This window comes from Erinaceus europaeus, chromosome 11 (assembly GCF_950295315.1).
Source record: "Erinaceus europaeus chromosome 11, mEriEur2.1, whole genome shotgun sequence".
NCBI lineage: Eukaryota > Metazoa > Chordata > Mammalia > Eulipotyphla > Erinaceidae > Erinaceus > Erinaceus europaeus.
Window position 1 is genome coordinate 70030731 of NC_080172.1, and position 21150 is coordinate 70051880.

General features: G+C 44.5%; 1 protein-coding gene across 2 annotated transcripts in view; it reads left to right on the plus strand.

Annotated features, from left to right (window-relative positions):
- The window catches only part of LOC132541411 (uncharacterized), a 95986-nt gene that overhangs the window by 62228 nt on the left and 12608 nt on the right, over window positions 1-21150 (plus strand). The window contains exon 1 of one of the 2 annotated variants that reach the window (XM_060202017.1): window positions 19787-19966. The exons of the other annotated variant lie outside the window; for it this stretch is intronic. The gene's annotated coding sequence lies outside the window, so the exon portion shown is untranslated. Of the gene's footprint in view, window positions 1-19786; window positions 19967-21150 lie in introns of those variants that run through there. 2 annotated transcript variants of the gene reach the window in all.

Sequence of the window (21150 nt, forward strand, 5' to 3'; positions counted from 1 at the left end):
CCTGTTTCGGGGCTTAACTCAGAACTCCCCAAGGAATTCTTCTCCAGTGGGAGTATTTGCATTTTAATGGGCTCTGGAAACCTCGGGAGGCTGCTCGAAAGGCGGGATTGCTTGTCTGTGGATGGGGTGGGGGAGGGGAACTCGTTTTGAAGCTGTTGAGTTCTGAATAGAGTTGTTGTTGTTTCCCCCCCCCAGTCAGAGTCTCTCAACTGTTTGTTTTTAATGTGACATGTTGTTATAAAAAAAAAAAATTGTGTTACAGTTCCCTAGTGTTTCAGCTCTCGAGACCCTGTGCGGGGTATGGAGTTACATTTACCTCACATCCAGCAGGTCAGGATCCTACCAGCCTGCTAAACTTTCACTTTGGCAGCCAACTTTCATACTTTTCAAAGTGGGTGCGGCACAAGCTGATTGGTTACAGAGTCCACCAATGTGTGCAACGGGTGCCCACCAATGTGTACAGTGGGGTTACAGACAGAATCTGCCAAGGTGTGCAGATTGATATGAAGAAAATAATGGTTCTGAAAGGAAAATTTAAGGGTACAGAGATAGTTGTAAAGAAATGGGACCAAACGTTGAGTAGTGCTCTACTTTGCCAAGTTTGTGGCCCAGGTTCTAGCCCAGTGCCCACCACACTGAAGGAATCTTCCATGATGCGGTCTCTTTCACTTTCTGTGTTTCTCTTCATCTAAAAGACAAACACAAGAACAATATGTTTCTAATGCGCATGCTGTTTTGTTAGATCATTAATGAAGGCAGTCTACTGGCTGAGATTCTCTTGGTAAGGAAGTCCTGGCCTGCTTCTGCCTGCTTGATATCTGGCTTCCTGCATAATGGAAGGTCTCGAAGTGAGAGTAATAGTGTACCTTTTCCTCCATCCAAATTCTAGCACTAGCCTCCTCCCCCTGTACTTTCTGATTCCTAAACCAAAGGTATTAGCTGATTCTCTCTCCCTCCATTCTATAAGATATGGGTGGTACTGAAGGCAGTGATGTGCCCAACAGGGACCCCCTATTCCATAATCCATTGCAAAGTTTCCACACTCCATTGCCATTTATTTATTTAATTTTTATTGCCATCAGGGTTATCTCTAGGACTTGGTGACTGAATGATGAATCCACTGCTCTGGACAGCAATTTTCCTTTTTTTTCTTAGATAGAACCAAGAGAAATTGAGAAGGGAGAGGGGAGGCAGAGAGGAAGAGAGAAAGAGACTTGCAAATTTGTGAAGCTTCCCCCCCACACACAGGTGAGGAGTGGGGGCTTGAACCCAAGTCCTTGTGTATGGTAGTGTGTGCACTCAACTGGGTGGGTCACCACCCAGCACTCCTGCCTTTTTTGTTTTCCTGCCAAGGTTATCTCTGGGACCCAGTGTCTGCATGACTCCAACATTCTCAAGGGTCATTTTCTCTCTTCTTCTTTTTTTTTTTTTTAAAGATTTTACTTATTTATGAGAAAGATAAGAGGAGAGAGAAAGAACCAGAATCATTCTGGCACATGTGCTGCCAGGGATCGAACTCAGGACCTCATGTTTGAGAGTCCAAAGCTTTATCTCTGCACCACCTCCCGGACCACTTAATTTTTTAAAATATTTATTTATTTATTTATTTATTTTCCCTTTTGTTGACCTTGTTTCTTATTGTTGTTGTAGTTATTATTGTTGTTGTTATTTATGTCATTGTTAGATAGGACAGAGAGAAATGGAGAGAGAAGGGGAAGACAGAGAAGGGGAGAGAAAGACACCTGCAGACCTGCTTCACCGCCTGTGAAGCAACTCCCCTGCAGGTGGGGAGCCGGGGGCTCTAACCGGGATCCTTACAGTCTGAAAGAGATAAAGAGGAGAGACACCTGTGCAGCACTGCTCCACCACTTTCATGAGCCTCCCTCCTTCAGGTAAGGATCAGGATCTTACATCCCTGTCCTCATGCAAGGTAACATGTGTACTCAACTAGGTATATCACCACCTCATCCCCATTGCCTCTGTTTTCAGCCCCCAGAATTTTTTTTCCTTCAGAGCAAGCGTGATTTCACAGCTCCAGACCACTTTTTCATTGAGATAGACCACAGTGCTGGGGCTTGAACCTGGGCAGCACCCTATCCAGTGAACTATCTCCACCCTAGCCCACCCCCAATTAATAATAATAATAATTGTTATTATTATTATTTTACCAGAACACTGATCAGCTCTTGGCTTATGGTGGTAAGGAAGGTTGAACCTGGGACTTTGGAGCCTCAAGCATGAGAGTCTCTTGCATAATCCTCCTACCTCCCCAATTATGTTTTTTTTAATATTTATTTATTATTTATTCCCTTTTGTTGCCCTTGTTGTTTTATTGTTGTAGTTATTATTGTTGGATAGGACAGAGAGAAATGGAGAGAGGAGGGGAAGTCAGAGAGGAGGAGAGAAAGATAGACACCTGCACACCTACTTCACCGCCTGTGAAGCGACTCCCCTGCAAGTGGGGAGCCGCCAGAGGCCCGAACCCAGAATCCTTATGCAGGTCCTTGAGCTTTGCACCACGTGCGCTTAACCCGCTGCACTACCGCCCGACTCCTCCCAATTATGTTTTAATCCTTTATTTCACAATCAAAAGCAGGAGTCCAGTTCATTTTACTTGCGACAAAAACGTGCAATAGGGAAAAACAAAAAGGGTTGTCGGGCCTTGGGAGCCCACCATTGTATATTCCTACCAGCAGAATAGCACACTTGCAGCTCTTCTCCGGTTCTCAAAACACTTGACCTTGCCTACCATTTGGTTATAACCATGCCTACTTGGCAGGTAATTTTATCTGCCAGTATTATGGAACTTCTCCCCATTATGATCTCCTTCCCACCAACTTTATGGTGAGTCTGAGCTGAAGCTCTTCTTCCTTCCTCTTGCTGTCACAAACTTTCTTAGACAGTACCTCCTTCCCTCTTCCCTCACCTGATCCTACCTGGGTCTGCATCATCTCACACCTCAAGTTCTCTACTTTTCCACCTTTCTTCTTGCCTGTTACATTTTCCTCTTTAAATCTTACTGATCCATGTTCTAATCTGCCATGTACCCTCCAGGCTGCTCTGTAACTTAGTGAGCCCAGCCTCCTACATGTACAAGACCAGGGACATAACACAGCCTGCCTTGTAGATTTGTGTTTATGCAATAGTGTGGTCCCAGCCACGGCCTGAGCACAGTGTCAGGTATCTGTCAGTGAATGCTAGGCAGTGTTATTACTTTCTTTTTAACATTTTATTTATTTATTTTCCCTTTTGTTGCCCTTGTTGCTTAACATTGTTGTGGTTATTGATGTCATTGTTGTTGAATAGGACAGAGAGAAATGGAAAGAGGAGGGGAAGACAGAGAAGGGGAGAGAAAGACAGACACCTGCAGACCTGCTTCACCACTTGCGAAGCAACTCCCCTGTAGGTGGGGAGCTAGGGCTGGAACTGGGATCCTTAAGCTGGTTCTTGTGCTTTGTGCCACGTGTGCTTAACCTACTGCGCCAAACTCCCGTGTTATTACTTTCTTTTACTTACTGCCAGGGTTTCATCCTTCTGGTCAACCTTTTTCAGGTAGTTACAGGCAGATAGATAGATAGATAGATAGATAGATAGATAGATAGATAGATAGATAATAGATGGATAGATAGATAGATATCACAGCACTGAAGTTTCTTGCTCCAGTGCACTAGGGGCTGGGCTTGAACTTTAGTCACACACATGGCCAAGCAGAAACACTATTCAGGTAAGCTGTTTTGCCAGTCTGCTCACTAATATTGTTATCATTTTTTAAATGGTCCATTTATTTATTAACGAGAGAGAAGAGGTAGAAAACTGGAGCCTTAGGGGCTGGGCAGTGGCATACCTAGTTGAGCACAAACATTGTCATGTGCAAATACCTGTGTTTAAGCTCCCAGCCCCCACTTGCAGGGAGAAGCTTCACAAGTGATGATATAGTGCTGCAGGTCTCTCTTTTTCGCTCTCTTTCTTTCCCTTCCCTCTTAATTTCTCTTGGTCCTATCAAATAAAAATAATAATAATAAGTACTTTTTAAAAAAACAAAAAACAAAACAAAAAAACCCAGAACATCACTCTGGTACATATGATGCCAAAGTTTAAACTCAGGCCCTCTTGCCTGAGTTCCCAATGTTATATCCATTGTGCTACCTCCAGGGCCATACTACTATTGCCTTAATGATTCTTATAACACCCTTCCTTATTTTTCATAAGGAAAAAGAGGTTGTCTTCCAAACACTTCACATGGTTACCATAAAAATCAGATGTGGCAGTGACTATGAAAGTGCTTTGAAAACAACCACGCAAACTGTGATGGTATAAGTTTTTTCTTCTTGCTCCAGAAGAGAGCAGGAGGTACGGAATAACAGCTTTGCTATCAGCCTGGAGTTTGGATCTCAACTGTGCTGTTACACAGGCTAGAGCCATTTCACCTGGTCACTTTGGCTTTCTTGCCTGTAAAGTGGCTCTAATTAACAAATCACATTCCAGATGCTGTAGTAAGGAAGGTATCTGTTTCCTAAGTGGTGTTGAGTAAACCAGGACTGGAAGATATCCACAGTGTATATTTCTTGAATGCCTTCTCCACCTGCACTGTGGGGAGGAGGGGCCAAACCATGGAGCTGTTAAGAGCTGTCACCTCTGTCTAACATGGGTTTTGCTCTCAGTTCCCACTTCACAGCATGAATTCTAGACTGTTCCTTACCTCTCCAAGCATCTGGCCCCTCCAGCTGTAAATAACGCTACATACCCCATGGGGTTACTGTGTGTCTTCAGTGAGACAACATAAACATGGCACTTAGAATCCTGCTGAGTCACAGCCCCTTCTGCAGCGGCCAACAGCTCCTTCTTCAAGGCTCAGCCCAACTTTTGCTCCTTCCGAAATGATCCCTTTACTGCTCCAGATTCTGCTCATTGATGTTTTGTTTGCTTGTTTTTAAGCTTAAAGTTTGTGCTATGTCCATGTTATAACTTTGGAATTAATTGCTCTTAAACATAGATTGGGGGTCTTGGTGGTGGTGCACCCAGTTGAATGCACACATTACCATACATTAGGACCCAGGTTCAAGTCCCTGTCCCCACCTGCAGAGGGCAAGCTTAATGAGCCATGAAGCAGTTGCTGCAGGCATCTTTCTTTCTCCCTTTCTGTCTCCTCACTCCCTGCTTGATTTCTCTCTGCCATGTCAAGTAAATAAAAAAGAAAAGTTGGGGGTGGGAGCTAAGGAGATAGTAAAATGGCTATACAAAAAGCCCTTCATGTCTAAGACATCGTAAGTCCCAGGTTCAATCCCTAGCACTGCCATAAGCCAGAACTAATCAGTGCTCTGGTAAGAAGAAAAAAAAAGAAAAGAAAGAAAAGAAAAACTGGCTGCAGGGAGCAATGTATTTGTAGTGCTGGAGCCCCGCTGATAACCCTGGTGATGGGAAAGAAAAAAAAAAAGTTCATTTGTGTGTTTCACCAGCTATACTGTCAGATGCCTGACAGGGACTATTTCTTCAGCTTCTAATAAAACTTTCACTGTATTTATTTTGGTATCTGGACAGATAGTGGCTGCTTATTCATTTCTGATTGACAGTATGCAACTAAGAAAATAAACATGCATGGACTGGGAGGTGGTGTAGTGAATAAAATATTGGACTATCAAGTATCAGGTTCCAAGTTCAGTCCTTGGTATTGCATAGCCAGAGTGATGCTCTGATCCTCTCACTCTTTTTGTCTCTCCTCTTTCATGTTAGTAAATAAATCCTTTTTTTTTTTGAAAGGAATGTGTAAAAGTAATTGTGAAATTTTAAAACCAGGACTTTCTCCATCATCTGTATCATCTCCTTTAATATGAACTGAGACTCGTCTAAGTGGAATTATTTCTTGTAAAGCACAGCATAAGATGCAGAGAGGGGTGGAAATGAGTCTCAAAATCAAGGTCAGCACTCTTTACCTTAGCAAAGCTTGTCACAAATGGCCTTGTTTTTGTTTTCCTCACCCCTTCTTGGCAGCTCTTGCCAATCTCACCCTCTAATCCCTAAGGACCAGCTGCTCTCAGAAAGCTCACTCAGTATTTTCATCTAGCTTGAATTTCTGGGAAAGACTCTCCAAACCTGAGAATTAGCCTGTTATCTCTTTCACACAGAATCCCCTTAGTAAACCTAGTGGTTAAGGAAGACATAGGTGTGATCAGACATATTATCAACATTAAAATAAAACAGGCATCAAGGTAGTGCTGTTTTACTTATAAAGGAATGACTCATTTTAAAAGATTTATTCATTTATTAATGGGGGGGGGTGTGTGTGTGGCGGGGGTGGGGAGGGATGGAGAGCAAGCCAGAGCTTAACTCTGGCTCATGCGGTGCTGGGAACTGAACTTGGGACTGCATGCTTGAGAGTCCAAGGGTTTCTCAACTGCACCACCTCCTGGGCCACAGGTAAGATTTTTTAATAGTAGAATTAATGAATAGCATAAGGAGAGTTGGAACAATATCAGTGAGTTAGATTTGGTGGAGACAGCCTTGCTGATTTTCCAGGTATTGCCTCTAAGCCCAGACCTGCTGTGGCTAAAGCAGAGACAAACCAGTGTGATATTAACAGCCAGCATTTTAGGGCACCCATTCTGGGCCAGACAGTCTTCCCTACATGTCTGCATGCAGTAGTTCATGTAGCCCTCATGCCACCCTATGTAGGAAATGGGCTCATTACTCCACTTTGTGGGAGAAAACACCTGAAGCCCAGAGAAGCTGAGACATTTTTAAAATTTTTAATATTTATTTATTTATTTATTTTCCCTTTTGTTGCCCTTGTTTTTTATTGTTGTTGTAGTTATTATTGTTGTTATTGATGTCGTTGTTGTTAGATAGGACAGAGAGAAATGGAGAGAGATGGGGAAGACAGAGAGAGGGGGAAAAAAAGATAGACACCTGCAAACCTCCTTCACAGCCTGTGCAGCGACTCCCCTGCAGGTGGGGAGCCAGGGGCTCTAACCAGGATCCTTACTTGGTCCTTGCATTTCGTGCCACATGTGCTTAACCCGTTGGGCTACTGCCCCACTCTCAAGTTGAGACATTTTATTCAGGTGGCCCGATTCTGATCTTAGAGTTGGGATCCAAAGCCAGGCAAGTTGATTGGGTGCCTCTCTATCCCAAAGGGCTTTGCCTGATTCATGAGTCATTGTCCCATTCTGGGACAATGGAAGGACCCACTTGATAAGAAAAAATCTAGCTGGTGTCTTGATAGGCTACTCACACCCCTTCTCCTCCTCCTTGTTATTATCCCAGCAGATAAGGTGTACAGTCATTCCAAGTCATGGCCTGGGCCTTTAGCCCCATAGCATGTCCTAGTTAACCTGACAACCCCAAACATGTCAATCATGTTGCCCCAAATACTCCCATGCCCTTCCACCAGTCAGTTTCTGCTCACCTCACCCTACCCCCAAATAGTACATTTCCTCTGATTGCCATTTCACTGCTTGTCTCTGCTTTGCCCCTTATTTATTACTTCCCATCTCAGACTGTGGTTATTTATACACATCATCACAGCTGAGTCTCAGCACATTGCTAAGTCCTTTCCTGCCTGACTCCTACTCATTCGTTAAGATTTTGCTTAGGTCTTCTTGCATCCCCTCCACCCCTCCTACCCTGCCAGTCCCCCTCCTTGCTTCATGTCTGGGATAGTCACCTCTCCTTGGAGACCAAGGGTCCCCATATTGCCCCCTTTCTTTAATATTGTGTTTATTCGTTTTTAATGAATGAGAGAGAGAGAGAGAAAGAGAGAGAGAGAGAGAGAGAACTGCTCAGCTCTGGCTTATGGTGGCATCAGAGATTGAACTTGGGCCCTTGGAGCCTCAGACATGAAAGTTGTTCATATGACCACTATGCTATCTTCCCAGTCTATCTCCCCCTTTCTTATAACTGATTATAAATATTGACTCTTCAGTGTTCCTAGTTAGAACCTGGATCCCAATGTCAGGGGACTTGTCTGATAATTATTTGAACTTCCAGCAGTTACTAGGAGTTTAGTAAATGCCCAATTTGTGTCATGCATTATGCAAGTTTATTGCTTATTTTAGCGAATAAATCCTCCATATGGGTCTGATTACAGGACAGGAGAATGAGTACAGGACTTGCATACCTGAGTCCCCATGTGTGATCCCCCCCCAAATCTTATGTCAGAGCATAGCAGTATGCTAATCTCTCTCTCTCTCTCTCTCTCTCTCTCTCTCTCTCACACACACACACAAACACTCACACACAGACACAGACACACGCACACGCACACACACACACGGATGAATCTGGGAAGACAGTGTAATGGTTATGCAAATAACTTTCATGCACAAGACTCTGAGCTTTAGTCCAGCTTTAGTCTCCAGCACCATAAGCCAGAGCTGAGTAGTACTCTTGAAGGGGAGGGGAAGGGAGGAGAGGGAAAGGACAGAAAAAAGAAGGAGGGGAAGGGAGGTAAAGGAAGGATGAATCAATAAATATTTAAATAGAATTTGGGTCAGGGAGATAGCATCACCTATAGTGTAACAGACTCTCAGGTCTCAGACCCCAGAGGTCCCACATTCAGTCTCAGGCACCACAATAAGCCAGAGAAAAACAATGTACTGGTAAATAAAAGTAAAGATAATTCATGAGAAAAAAAATCTGATTACATTAAGTAAAAACTGTACATCTGATTCATTTTATGTGCCCCAAAATGCCCTACATTTAATAAATGCTTTAAAATATATGTATAGATATATTCATTTCATGCAATAAAGAGAGAATGAGAGAGAGAAACCAGAGCAATACTCTGGTACATGCAGCACCGAGGATTGAACCAAGAGCCTCAGGCATGCAAGTCCTGAGTCCCACCAGCAGGGTTTTTTCCTTCGCTGCATCAAGTGCTTAATAAACATAACAAAGATTAAGTTACTGTTAAACACAAAGAGGTATAAGTTGCTGGTTCCTCTTTGGATATGGGGTAATTATCATCATCTGGAAACTAATAAAAGGTAGATGATGTGGGAGTCAGGCTGTAGCACAGCGGGTTAAGCGCAGGTGGCGCAAAGCACAAGGACCGGCATAAGGATCCCGGTTCGAGCCCCAGCTCCCCACCTGCAGGGGAGTCGCTTCACAGGCGGTGAAGCAGGTCTGCAGGTGTCTATCTTTCTCTCCTCCTCTCTGTCTTCCCCTCCTCTCTCCATTTCTCTCTGTCCTATCCAACAATGACGACAACAATAATAACTACAACAATAAAAAACAACAAGGGCAACAAAAGGGAATAAATAAAATAAAAATTTAAAAAAAAAGGTAGATGATATTAACAGTTTGCATATCTGAGCTGTAATTTAAAGTTGATATCTAGTGTTGGGATGAATGAGGAAGGAAAAAGCACGTCTTTCCTTTGGTTTAAAGTTACCTGGCTAGTAATAAGCAGTCCAATATTTGAGCTGAGGTTTGGGTAAGTAAAGCCATTACTGACGTTGCTATACCACATTGTTGAGGTCTGAGAGAAGGATCCTAGTTAGGTCCAGAGGAACCAGAAGGGCTTATGCATTTAGGAAAGAACAGGCACTACATGATCTATGGTATATGTAAATGCATCTTTCAGAAAGAGCTATCTGGAAAGACTGATAGAATGACTGAAGAGGGAGGCCGGGTGGTGGCGCACCTGCTTGAGCGCACATGTCACAATGGGCAAGGACCTGGGTTCGAGCCCCCGCTCCCTAACTGCAAGGGGAAAGCTTTGCAAGAGGTGGAGCAGATCTGCAGGTGTCTCTCTGTCTCTCCTCCCCTCTTCCTCTCTTATCACCCCCTTCCTTCTCAATTTCTGACTGTCTCTATCCAATAAATAAATAAATAAAATATTTAAAAACAAAAAAAGAATTGACTGAGGAGGTGGGGAACCTGGAGGTAGGAATGTCTATTTGGGGATTAATATAACAGTCACAACCTGGAAAGAAAAGAAGTTGACTTAAGGAGGTATATATGTCAACACTTATGACAAAAGAGATACAAAGACAGGTGATGGAGTTTTGAATCAGGATTGCTTCCAAGTTGTGAGCCTAGGTAGAAGACAGTGAGTTGAGAGTTGAAATTTAATTTTGAAAGATAGCAAATTTTTTGTGTTTGTGTGTGTATGACTGGAGAAATACTCAGCTCTAGCACCCAAGGTGCTGGGCATTAAATCTGGAGCTGCTTCTATGCAATTCCAACTGTGCTACTGCTATGTTCTCTCTCCCCACCCACCCAGAGGGGGGTTTTGTTTGTTTGTTTGATAGGCTAAGTTTACTTTGTTTTGGCAGTCTGAGTAAAATGAAATGCAGGGGGAGTCAGGTGGTAGCGCAGCGGGTTAAGTGCACGTGGTGCAAATCCCAAGACCTACCAGCATGAAGATCCTGATTCAAGCCCTTGGCTCCCCACCTGCAGGGGAGTCACTTCACAGATAGTGAAGCAGGTCTACAGGTGTCTTTCTCTCCCCCTCTCTGTCTTACCCTCCTCTTTCCATTTCTCTCTGTTCTATCCAACAAGGACGACATCAATAACAGCAATAACAATAACTACAACAACAATAAAAACAAAGGCAACTAAAAGGAAATAAATAAATAAATATGAAATGCAGGGTTTGAGTTCAAGAGAAACCTGGCTTATTGGGTCATCTACAAAGAGTTGTTGCCTGATGTCTAATGTGTAAGTAAACAAGATACCCTGGGGAGAACTGGAGAGAGGAGTAGTAAAAGAAACAAGAACTTAAAGCAATATTCAAAACTGGAGACAAAAGGCAGAAAGTAAGCCAGTAAGGAAAACAAACTTCAGAATATATATACAAAGGAAATGTAATCATTATTTTGAAGAGGTGTTGACATCCTCACATTCATTGCAGTATTATTTACAGTAGCCAAGAGATGGAAAGAACCAACATGTTCACTGACAGATGAACAAATAAAGAAAATATGTGTGTGTGTGATAGATTACTATTCATTCCCTAAAAAGAAGGAAATCCTGCCACTTGAAAGCATGATGCTAAGAGATAAACAGAAGGACAATACTGAATGTTTTCTTATATGTGGAATCTAAAAAAAAATTGAATTCATAAAAACAGGGAATAGATTTGTGGATATCAGAGACAGGATCAAGGGGTAGGAAAGTGGATAATTGTGTTAAAAGGTACAGTCTTCCAGTTATAAGACAAATAACTTGGGGCCAAGTGGTGGCGCACCTGGTCAAGCACACGCATTACAGTGTGCAAGGACGTGGGTTCAAGCCCCTCATCCTCTCCTGCAGGGGGAAAGCTTTATGAGTGGTGAAGTAGGACTGTAGGTGTCTCTCTGTCTCTCACTCTCTGTCTTCCCTTCCCTTTCAATTCCTCTCTGTCTCTATCCAATAATAAATAAATAAATAAGTAAAAAAAGACAAATAACTTGTGGGGATGTAACCTACAGTATATTAATTCTTAGTCAACAATATTGTATTTCACATTTGAAGTCTCTGAAAGTAGATCTTATAAGTTCTCATCAGACATACACACACATATACACACAACACACACACACAGTTTTAATTATAATGTGCCAGATAAGGTAATTTAGTGGGGTAATCATTTCATAACTATATTTATATGAATTCATTACATTGTATACCTTAAACATATACAATGTTATGTGTCAATTGTATCAGTAAAATTGGGAGTGGGAAGAAAGAAGAAAACAAAGCCATAATGACATCATATCTTGGAATTTAAAGTATAGAGTGAGAAAGGAAAAGATAATCACTGGATGGATTTGACAATTAGGTTTAACCAAATTGAAGAGGGGTTTTTGGTAAACTGATTGGGTTAACCACATGGGAAGAAGACAAATTGTGGTGGCAGAGACTGTAAAATACCCTTTGGAAAACTGGAAATAAAAAAAGGGGTGGGGGAAGTACTAGTGTAAGGAAGATTTTACTGAAGATGCCAAAGCAAGGGATTAGTAAATTAAAGAAAGATAAGTGAGCAAAAATTCTTCAGAAATTTAGTGAGATATAGCAGGTCTTGCAATGTAGAAATAGTAGTAGATAAAATTTGGGAAATGATGTAGGAAGAAATGAAGATACATAAAGGAACAGGCAAGTAAAAAAAAAGTAGTGAAGTTCTTCATCAACAATTGGGCGTGAGTTTTGGTGGGGAGTCCATTTTCTTGGTTTCATGATCTTACAGAGTAATGTTTGACAGGCTGGGGATATGGATTGACCTGTCAGCGCCCATGCTCATGCTCAGCAGAGAAGCAAATACAGAAGTCAGAACTCCTACCTTCTGTTCCCCAAAAACAATCTTGATCCATATTCCCAGAGGGGAAGTGATAGCATGAAGAAAAGAGGGCTCTGAATTCCAGCTCCATCAGCACCCAGAGAGAGAGAAGGAAAAGGAGATGGAATATGGAGGTAGTTGTGTTGTCATGAGTGGCTTGGAGGGGAAGAGAGGATTCAATCAGAAAGAAAAAAGGGGGGGTAACTATGTATAAATGTGGACAGATAGTTGTAGAGAAGATGGTTGGCCCATGTCCACAACCTTAGGGGAACTGTGGTGGATTGCAGTGGGGAGGAACTCTGGTGGTAGGAATGGTGTGGATTCAAACCCCTATCAACATGTAATTTTGTAATATATATATATAAAAAAAAACAGATTAAGAGAGAGAGATGTTTGACAGCCTAAAAGTGGAAACAGAAAAATGGGAACATCTCAGCATTCCCAGTGCTGGAAATGAGATGTGGTTAAGGACACCAAAAGGCACTGTGGCTAGTGAAAGCAACCTGACTAGAAACTATGGCAGTGAGGACAAAGCAGAAGTGGCTGGGGAGCAGCTCCAGAGAAGCTGAGAAGAGGTTGAATGTGAGCTGTAGATTGTCCAACAGTGAAGCTAAGACTTGGGGGATATAAAATGGGTGTGTCTTAAGGGCAGAATGCTAAGAAAGACATCTAGGAGAAAGAAACAAGACAAGGTAGCAGAAATACATGAATTCACCATTGAAAAAGAGGTTAAGACCAAGAAATGAAGTAGCAACCTAGTGAAAATAGAAGAGGAAAGAGAATGTGGTATTGAAAAGGACAGATGTGAAGATAAAGTGATCTGAGCAGATATAGTTAGGGCACACAGAACATACCGACTGTAAGCTATGTTGGTTAAATTGGAAAACCTGAGAGGGAGATCAGCATTGACTTACCAGTCAGGAAGTGGCAAGCTATAATTCACAAAACTTGATTTTGAGAAGATAGCAGATGAGGGTGGGGGTAGATAGCATAATGGTTATGCACAGAGTCTCTCATGCCTAAGGCTCCCAAGTCCCAGGTTCAATCCCCCATACCACCATAAGCCAGAGTTGATCAGTGCTCAGGCTTAAAAATATATATAAGTAAAATTAAAAAGGGTTAAAAGCAAAGAAGATAGCAGATGAAAGAGGTACAACTATAGCAGGTTTGAGTATGAAAATATAGGGGGGAAACATTGGTGGTGGCTTTTTAATGTCCCATCACAGACCTGCTCCAGATTGTGTAGATCAGATACTGGTAACCAAGATAAAGACCCAAGCTCACACCAGAGCATCAGTGGCCTCTTGTGAAGCTGCAAGAGGCTAGGAGGTTGAGAACACTGATTTCTTTCTTTCTTTTATTTATAATTTTTATTTATAAAAAGGAAGCACTGACAAAACCCATAGGATAAGAGAGGCACAACTCCACACAATTCCCACCACCAGAACTCTGTATCTCCTCCCCTCCTTTGATAGCTTTCCTATTCTTTATCGCTCTGGGAGTATGGACCAAGGGACATTATGGGGTGCAGAAGGTGGAAGGTCTGGCTTCTGTAATTGCTTCCCTGCTGAACATGGGCGTTGATAAGTTGATCCATACTCCAAGCCTGTCTCTCTCTTTCCCTGGTGGGGTGGGACTCTAAGGAAGCAGGGTTCCAGGACACATTTGGTGGGATCGTCTGCCCAGGGAAGTCTGGTTTGGCATCACAGTAGCATCTGAAACTTGGTGGCTGAAAGAAGAGTTAACATATAAAGCCAAACAAATTGTTGACTAATCATGAACCTAAAGGCTGATGATGAGTTGAGGGGGTCTCCATTTTGTAGATAGTTAATAGGCTTATTTTAGTTATATTCCAAAGGGCTCATGACTATATTGTTTGTTTGTTTGTTTGTTTGTTTGTTTTCTGAGCTTGATATCTAATATGTAGGTGGACCCAAGATATTGTCTGGGGAGATGATGTCATGGCTAGAAAAATGACCAGAAAGCTGGATCAGGGAAGAGAGTAGCTCCCTAAAATGGGAAAGGTGTATAAATGTTGTTGACTGTAAACCCCATCAGTTTGATCTTATCGGGGGCCCATATTGAGCTTAGGAGCCTATGTGACCTCTGCATCCCTGTAGATCTGAGCTCACATTCTGTGGTCATGAGTAGGAACGTTCCAAACTGCACCAGTTTCAGGACCCCTCTTCCTCAAGTGGAAGATAGAGTATGTTGTCCAGCCTCCCTTCAGAGGATAGAACATTCTCTACTGTTGTTGATCCATGTTGAGGGCAAGGTCCTATGGGGGCCCACAGTGGGGTCCATTGTGTTGTTCCTGATAGAGATGACAGGTAACAATGGAGAGAGGGATTTATTCGAGGTCTAGGCCCATCTTGTCTGTTTGGGAATCTCAGGACTCCCCGACTAGGGCCCCAACTGATGGGGTGCTGTGATAGTGACTACAGAGTCATCATTAAAAGTATGCCAGTCTCTTGCCCTTATTCAGCTTTTGTAGTCCTTACTTTGGTAAGGGTAGCTTTGGAGTGACTGAGGGAAGTGTAATAGGAAGTAGGTGAGGAAGGTATCTAAGTAGACACTATTTCATTATGAACTTTATGGTATCTTTTTAGGTCTTTCTACTTGCTTGCTCCATATACTGACTCACTGCAGACTATTGTGCACTTTGCTTTCAGGTATATATTTTGGACACATGTGAACATATGCCCTATCTCATGGGACCTGGTCTACACCTAGGTTTGGGGACTTTGTTAGGAAGTGAACCACCTGAAATGGAATTTGAGAATCCTATGAAAGGAAAGGTCTTACCCAAGTAATAAGGCTGAAGGGTTGACATTCCACGCCTGACGTCTCTGGACACAATCTGAAGTGAAGCCTGCTGAGGTGGCATTCGTTGCGTTGATTAGCTTGAGATCAGTAGATGCAATAATGTTTGGTATGAATTGAGAGAAGCATGCAGGAAAGTGAGCCCCACCCTAGAGGTTCCAGGACTGGGGGAAATATAAGCTCTATAACGGAAGCAGGAGGTTCCTGCTGTCTTAGGGTTTAAGAAGGCAATAGTAATAATCAAAGTATTTGGCAATTGGGTTAACTTTGTAAAATCTCTTAGTAAGGATTTGCTGTATCATACACAACATCACCATAATTTATGTCCTTTGATATTATTTGTATATAGCTGTGTCTTATAGAGTAATGCTACTGGTTGCTTCTGTTCTCCCTGGTCTAAGCTCTTAAGAGAGTCAACATTTCAAAGACTCGGCCTATGGTCTGTGCATTACAAAGCTTGAGACATTCAATCAATTTTTCCCCTTTCATATTAATTAGTGATTTATATGACTACAAGTTAATAGGAGTGTACATAAACACCATTCCCACCACCAAAAGACTGTGTCCCATGCCCATCCCCCACCCCTTGTGAAACTGAACATCCACCCTCACCGTCAACCCAGAGGTTTTTTTACTTTGGTTCCCTATTTCAAGGGAACATTGATGTCTTTCTGACCAAAAACACTTAAAATTTCTTTGTATTGGGAGTTGGGTGGTAGCACAGCAGGTTAACCGCAGGTGGTGCAAAGCGCAAGGACTGGAATAAGGATCCCACTTCGAGCCCCTGGCTCCCCACCTGCAGAGGAGTCTCTTCACAAGCGGTGAAGCAAGTCTGCAGGTGTCTATCTTTCTCTCCCCCTGTCTTTCCCTTCTCTCTCTATTTCTCTCTGTCCTATCCAACAATACCGACATCGGTAACAACAATAATAACTACAACAATAAAACAACAAGGGCAACAAAAGGGAAAATAAATATTTAAAAAAATTTCTTTGTATTAAAATTTCCCAGCTGAGATGAAGCTCTGAGATTGCCTGTGAACTCTTAGATGCACTGGTCAAGGCCAGGAAGGGAGAAGTGTTTCCTCTTCTGGACACTCATGGACTCTTCATATTTGCAACCCAGTAAATCAGTCATATCCTGAATGATTTATTTATCTTTTATTTTTTTACCAAAGCTATACTCAGTCAGGTTTACAGTGGTGTTGGGTGTTGAACCTGGAACCTTTGGTGCCTGAGGCGTGAAAGTCTTTTACATTACCATTATGCTATCTCGCCAGCCATCCGTGGCTTAAGCATTGGGCACCGTCAAAGTCAAGATGCCATTTGATTTTAATGTTAGATTTTCAATGTTCAGTGACTCCCTTAGTAAAATTCCTTTGGGATCGAGATCTGTCCACTGAACAGTGAGGTAGATGGATGGGTATGAAACAATAAATGCAGCAAGAAATTGTAAGCAAACTGAGTTCAGTACTTTGAGCAAAGCAAGAGTTTCTTAGGCTTGCTGATAACCCTAGTAGCAGCTGAATGGATTCAGCCTTCTTGAGTTGTAATCCATCATCCCTAAAGGAGAACTTCCTGTTCTCTCCTACAATAATAAATATCGTTAGGAACAAATGATTCTTGGAAGTTAGAACAGTGCTATGGCATGTCAGACTTAAATTCTAGTCCCCCCAAAGTAAGTATTCTCTTAGCAAGTCTTTAAAGGTCGCTATGCCTTAGAGTTCTCATCTGTAAGAAAACACCATCCATGTTTGCCTCACAGTAAGCGCTCATTATAATAAGCATATTTTCAGAAATTAAAAAAAGGTATACTCAGGTCTCTCTAGTATTAGAAAGCCTTATTAAGATTTTGTCATTGAAATAAAAAAATCATATTATTTAACTTAGTAATTTCTAAAATTGTAGAAACAGTTTAAATTTGTGTTTATAGTATGATTTTATGATTTTTTAAAATTATTTAAGTATTTATTTGTGAGAGTAAAGGAAAGAAGCAAAGAGAGAAAGAGCCAGAGTCTGACTCTGGTACATAAAATCCCAGTAGTCAAACTTGGGATCTGATGCTCCAGAGTCCAGTGCTTCATCCACTGTGCCACTGCCCAGGTTGCTAAACATGATTTTTGTTGTTGTCCAATAGTATTTATGTACTAAGAGTGCGCTAGATAGCTATTTAGCAAAACAGAATTCTTCCCAAGAGGAATGTAAATGTATGGAAGTTAAAAAAAAAATTATGGATGTTAGGAAATTCAGAGGTAAAAAAAAAAATCCAGTGAAATAGGTAACTGTTTACTAGAATAAATAATAATTTAAATGTATTTTTAGGTGCACTGCAGAAAAATAATACTATGTAGATTCTGACCTTTAGGTTTCATGACTTCCAGCATGCTTAAATTCTTGGCATTATTGTCCTTTTATACTAGGGTTGCACATTTAGCATTCATTTACACATTTCTTCTGGCTTAGTAAATAAATTTGATCTTTGACACATGCTTGAGTGGGGGAGTGGTGCCTAGGAAAACGCTTAAGACATTTCTGCATGTGTACTGTGTCATTGAGCTTTGTTTTGCAGCTTCTGTGTAGACCGGGTCCGATCTGGAACACCCAGATTAAAGCTCATTTTTGGAGCGGTTTTCCTTGTAGAGATATTCTGTGAATCCCTTTTCACCCACACTTGCAATCCCAAATGTTTCTTGCATATTCTTGGATTTAGTTGTTTTCTCTCACACTCATACCTGAATTCACCCTACTGCCTTCTTCAACAGTTTTTATTTAACTTTTATTTAGATAAATACATATTGTTACTAAAACTAGACAAAACATTGAATTTTAATTATTCCCTACTTGGAATCCTTCAACTGATTTTATATTTATATTGTTTAGACCTCCTATTGTCTTCATTAAATTTATATTAGCTTTAGCAAGACACAGAAAAAATATTTTGCAGTGAAACAAAAGCTCTTCATAGAACCAACAGTGGGAAGACACAGCACAGGAACTCAAAACTACCAGGCAAGAGTTCTAAATGGTTCCAAAAGCTCAATGAATGAGCTTTATCTTTTAGGGCTCTCTAGTACAATTCTCTACAACCAGCACCATTCCTTCAAAGATTGCTTCCAAGGAAGGTTTCCTATTAGCCATAGAGACTGACACAGAAATAAGTATCCTGGCTAAAACCCTGGGTGAGAGAAGCAAAAGCAGTAGGAAATGTTTCTACTGTCCTGTAGTCTCCATCTGTCTCTGGGGAGAATGCGCAGTAGGTTGTAACACAGGCAGTCTCCGCTGAAGCTCGTAGAAAGGCGGTGGGACCAGTGCAGGGAGTTGCGGAAACATCTTTAGATCCCTACTCTACAAAGCACACCGAGGGTTGTAACAACAGTGCACTTGAGGGAGGGCTGTGGAGCAGACAGGTTTGTACTAACAGCTGGTTCCAGCCGCGACAAGGGCCACACAGATGAAACAGGAGCAGACTGAAGCCGAGCTTTATTCAGCACCACGCGCTCCCCAGGACGCCGTCATGTTGCCTTCTGAGCAAAAGTGCAATCTAATGGGCTGCTTCTCACTTCACAGGGGGGCAGTGCCGGGATGCCCAAGCTCAGAGCTCTGAAAGGCCTTCTAAGGAAAGGAAAGAAGAGAGAAGAAAAAAGGAAAGGAAAGGAAAGGAAAGGAAAGGAAAGGAAAGGAAAGGAAAGGAAAGGAAAGGAAAGGAAAGGAAAGGAAAGGAAAGGAAAGAGATGATGCTGCGATGCAAAAGCTGTTGGGAAGCAATTGCAGGATCTGGGGAGAAGGTGCTCTCTGGGCACTAGGTAGCCCGGCGGGATCCCGGTTAAGCTGGGCCTGGAGTGTAAGGGGACCTGCTACCACATCCGCAGGACCTTGGGGGAACATCTGCTGGAGAGAGGATGGAGGAGGGTGCGACCCCGAGAGGGAGCAAGCGGCCACTAGGGAAGGTAGTCCAGAGATGGAGGAGTAGGGAAGCGAAGGAGCAGGGTGGTTATGCATCCTGGAACAGCCTTGGGGACTGAGGACTAGGCCTGGCCCGGGGCATCCTGTAAAGGCAAAGGAGAGACCCCTTCCTTTGGCCGCTCCCCATCGCATTCCCTCAAAGATGGCCAAATTCCGCACCGCCCTGCCCCCTCCGCTCCCTCCCCAGGCGGCTCCCCCGAGCGGCTTCAGGCGATGGGCACTCTGGGCGAGTGTGAGCCGGAGGCGGCGAGTGAAGCGGGGAGCGTCCTTGGCCGCACCTCCCACCCCGCCGGCCCTGGGGGAGGCTCTTTCAGTCGAGAAAGAGGACTCTGCGGCTTTAAGGTGAGGAAGTAGGCGGTGCCTCCGGCCGTGACGAACCCACGAGGGGCGTATCCATGCAAATCAGGGCGGCCCGGTGATGGGCGGGACCCTAGTAAAATGTGGCGGGAGGGGCGGGGCGGCCAGGTGGGCGGGGCCGGGGAGCTGCCGCGGCCCGGCTGGTACCATCGCGCGGCCCGGGAGGGGGGCGAGTGACATTCCCCGAGGGGGCGGGCCCTCCCGGCGGCGGGGCCGGCGCGAGGGTGGGGCGGGCTGGCGGGGCGGGGGAGGGGCGCTGCTCCGCTCGCGTCCGAGGCGGGGCGGCGGGGCCTTTGGTGGCGCGGCGCGGCGCGGCGCGGCGGGAGGAAGGACTGGGAGGGCGGAGGGGCGGGGCCGGGGGGAGCGGAAAGGGGGAGGTGCCGGCGGACAATGGAGCCTATGTGTGCCTGCGGGAGTGGGACGGCGCCGCCGCCGCTGCTGCCGCCGGGGGGAGACGCTGCGCCGCCGCTGCCGCTGGCCCGGGCCCCGGCCCCCCGGGGCTGAGAGCCGCCCGGGACCGCCGCCCCCTCCCCGCCGCCGCGCCTCCCGCCCCTCCCCCACCCGCTTCGGGGTAAGTGGCACCTGGGGGGAGGGGAGGGTGCGGGGCCGGGGGCCGGGTCCGCGTGTTGGGAGCGGGTTTGGGGTGCTGGGGTAGTCGGGGCCGCGGAGAACCGCCGGGTGGGGTGGGGGCCGAGGAAGCGGCGGGGGTCGAGGCTGCGGATCTCTTGAGCGGAGTGCGGGGACCCTTTGCGGGAGCAGTGGGGGCGTCCTCTGACCCCCAGACTAGTGCGGTTTTTGTAGAGGTTGCGTCCCGAGCGGTGTTTGGGGGGCTCACCGAGGCGCTGGGACGGCCCCGGGGTCCCGGGAGGAAGGGGCTTGGAGGGGCGCGGTGAGAGCTAAATAAGGGAATTTCGGCTGAGTTTGGTGGGCTCCATGCGACCTCGCAGAAGGATGGAGAGGCGAGGGGACTTCGCAGGCCAGTGACTTGTTGAAGGTGGGGGGAGAGAACTAAGAAGAATGTCTGAGTTGCAAAGGGCTCCAGCAGGTGAGGTGACGACGTTGAGGTCACCGAGTCATTGTGGGGGGTCGGGGGCACCGCAGGGCTTTGCCCAGTGGAGCCCCCGGCACTGACCTTTGAAAGTTGCCGCCTATTAAGATGTCACCGGTTCGTGTTGGGGGAGCTTGGTGAAATGGAGATATCCTAAAGAAAACAACAGCAGGCTGGATGATTATGCTGGGAGGGAAGGGCCGGCGGCGGCCTGTGGTGGTGTTGCTGGGGGCCTTCTGCGAGGGCTACCAAGCATGAAGGAGGAGGCCTGGAGTCTGCCCCGAAGTCTTGGCCTGCAGGCTGGCAGGTGAGAACAGGTTTTAAGTAATAGCGAAGTAACTTAAGAACCTAAACTGCAGCACCCGTTGGAAGGAACAGGTTATCAGAGGAGGAAAGAGGGACCATTAACAGATTCTGGTGGAGAGTCTAAGGTAGGAAAGAACTGGTGCAAAGTTTGGTTAAGGCAAACAGAGATAGATCCCCGCCGGTTAGAGTGGGAAGAGTACTGAATGACTCCGTGAATAGTTATATTTTGCTCTCATGCTGTGCAATGGAGTTTTTGTTAGTGACTGAAGTATGGCAGAGTTAAGTGTTCATTCTTGAGCCAGAGATTTGAACTCTGCACCGACTGCAGAGTGCCAAGTCAGTCACCTGGCGGAAGAATAAGCAGTAAAATGGTTGAGAGATGGGGTAGGGGGTGCAAAAGG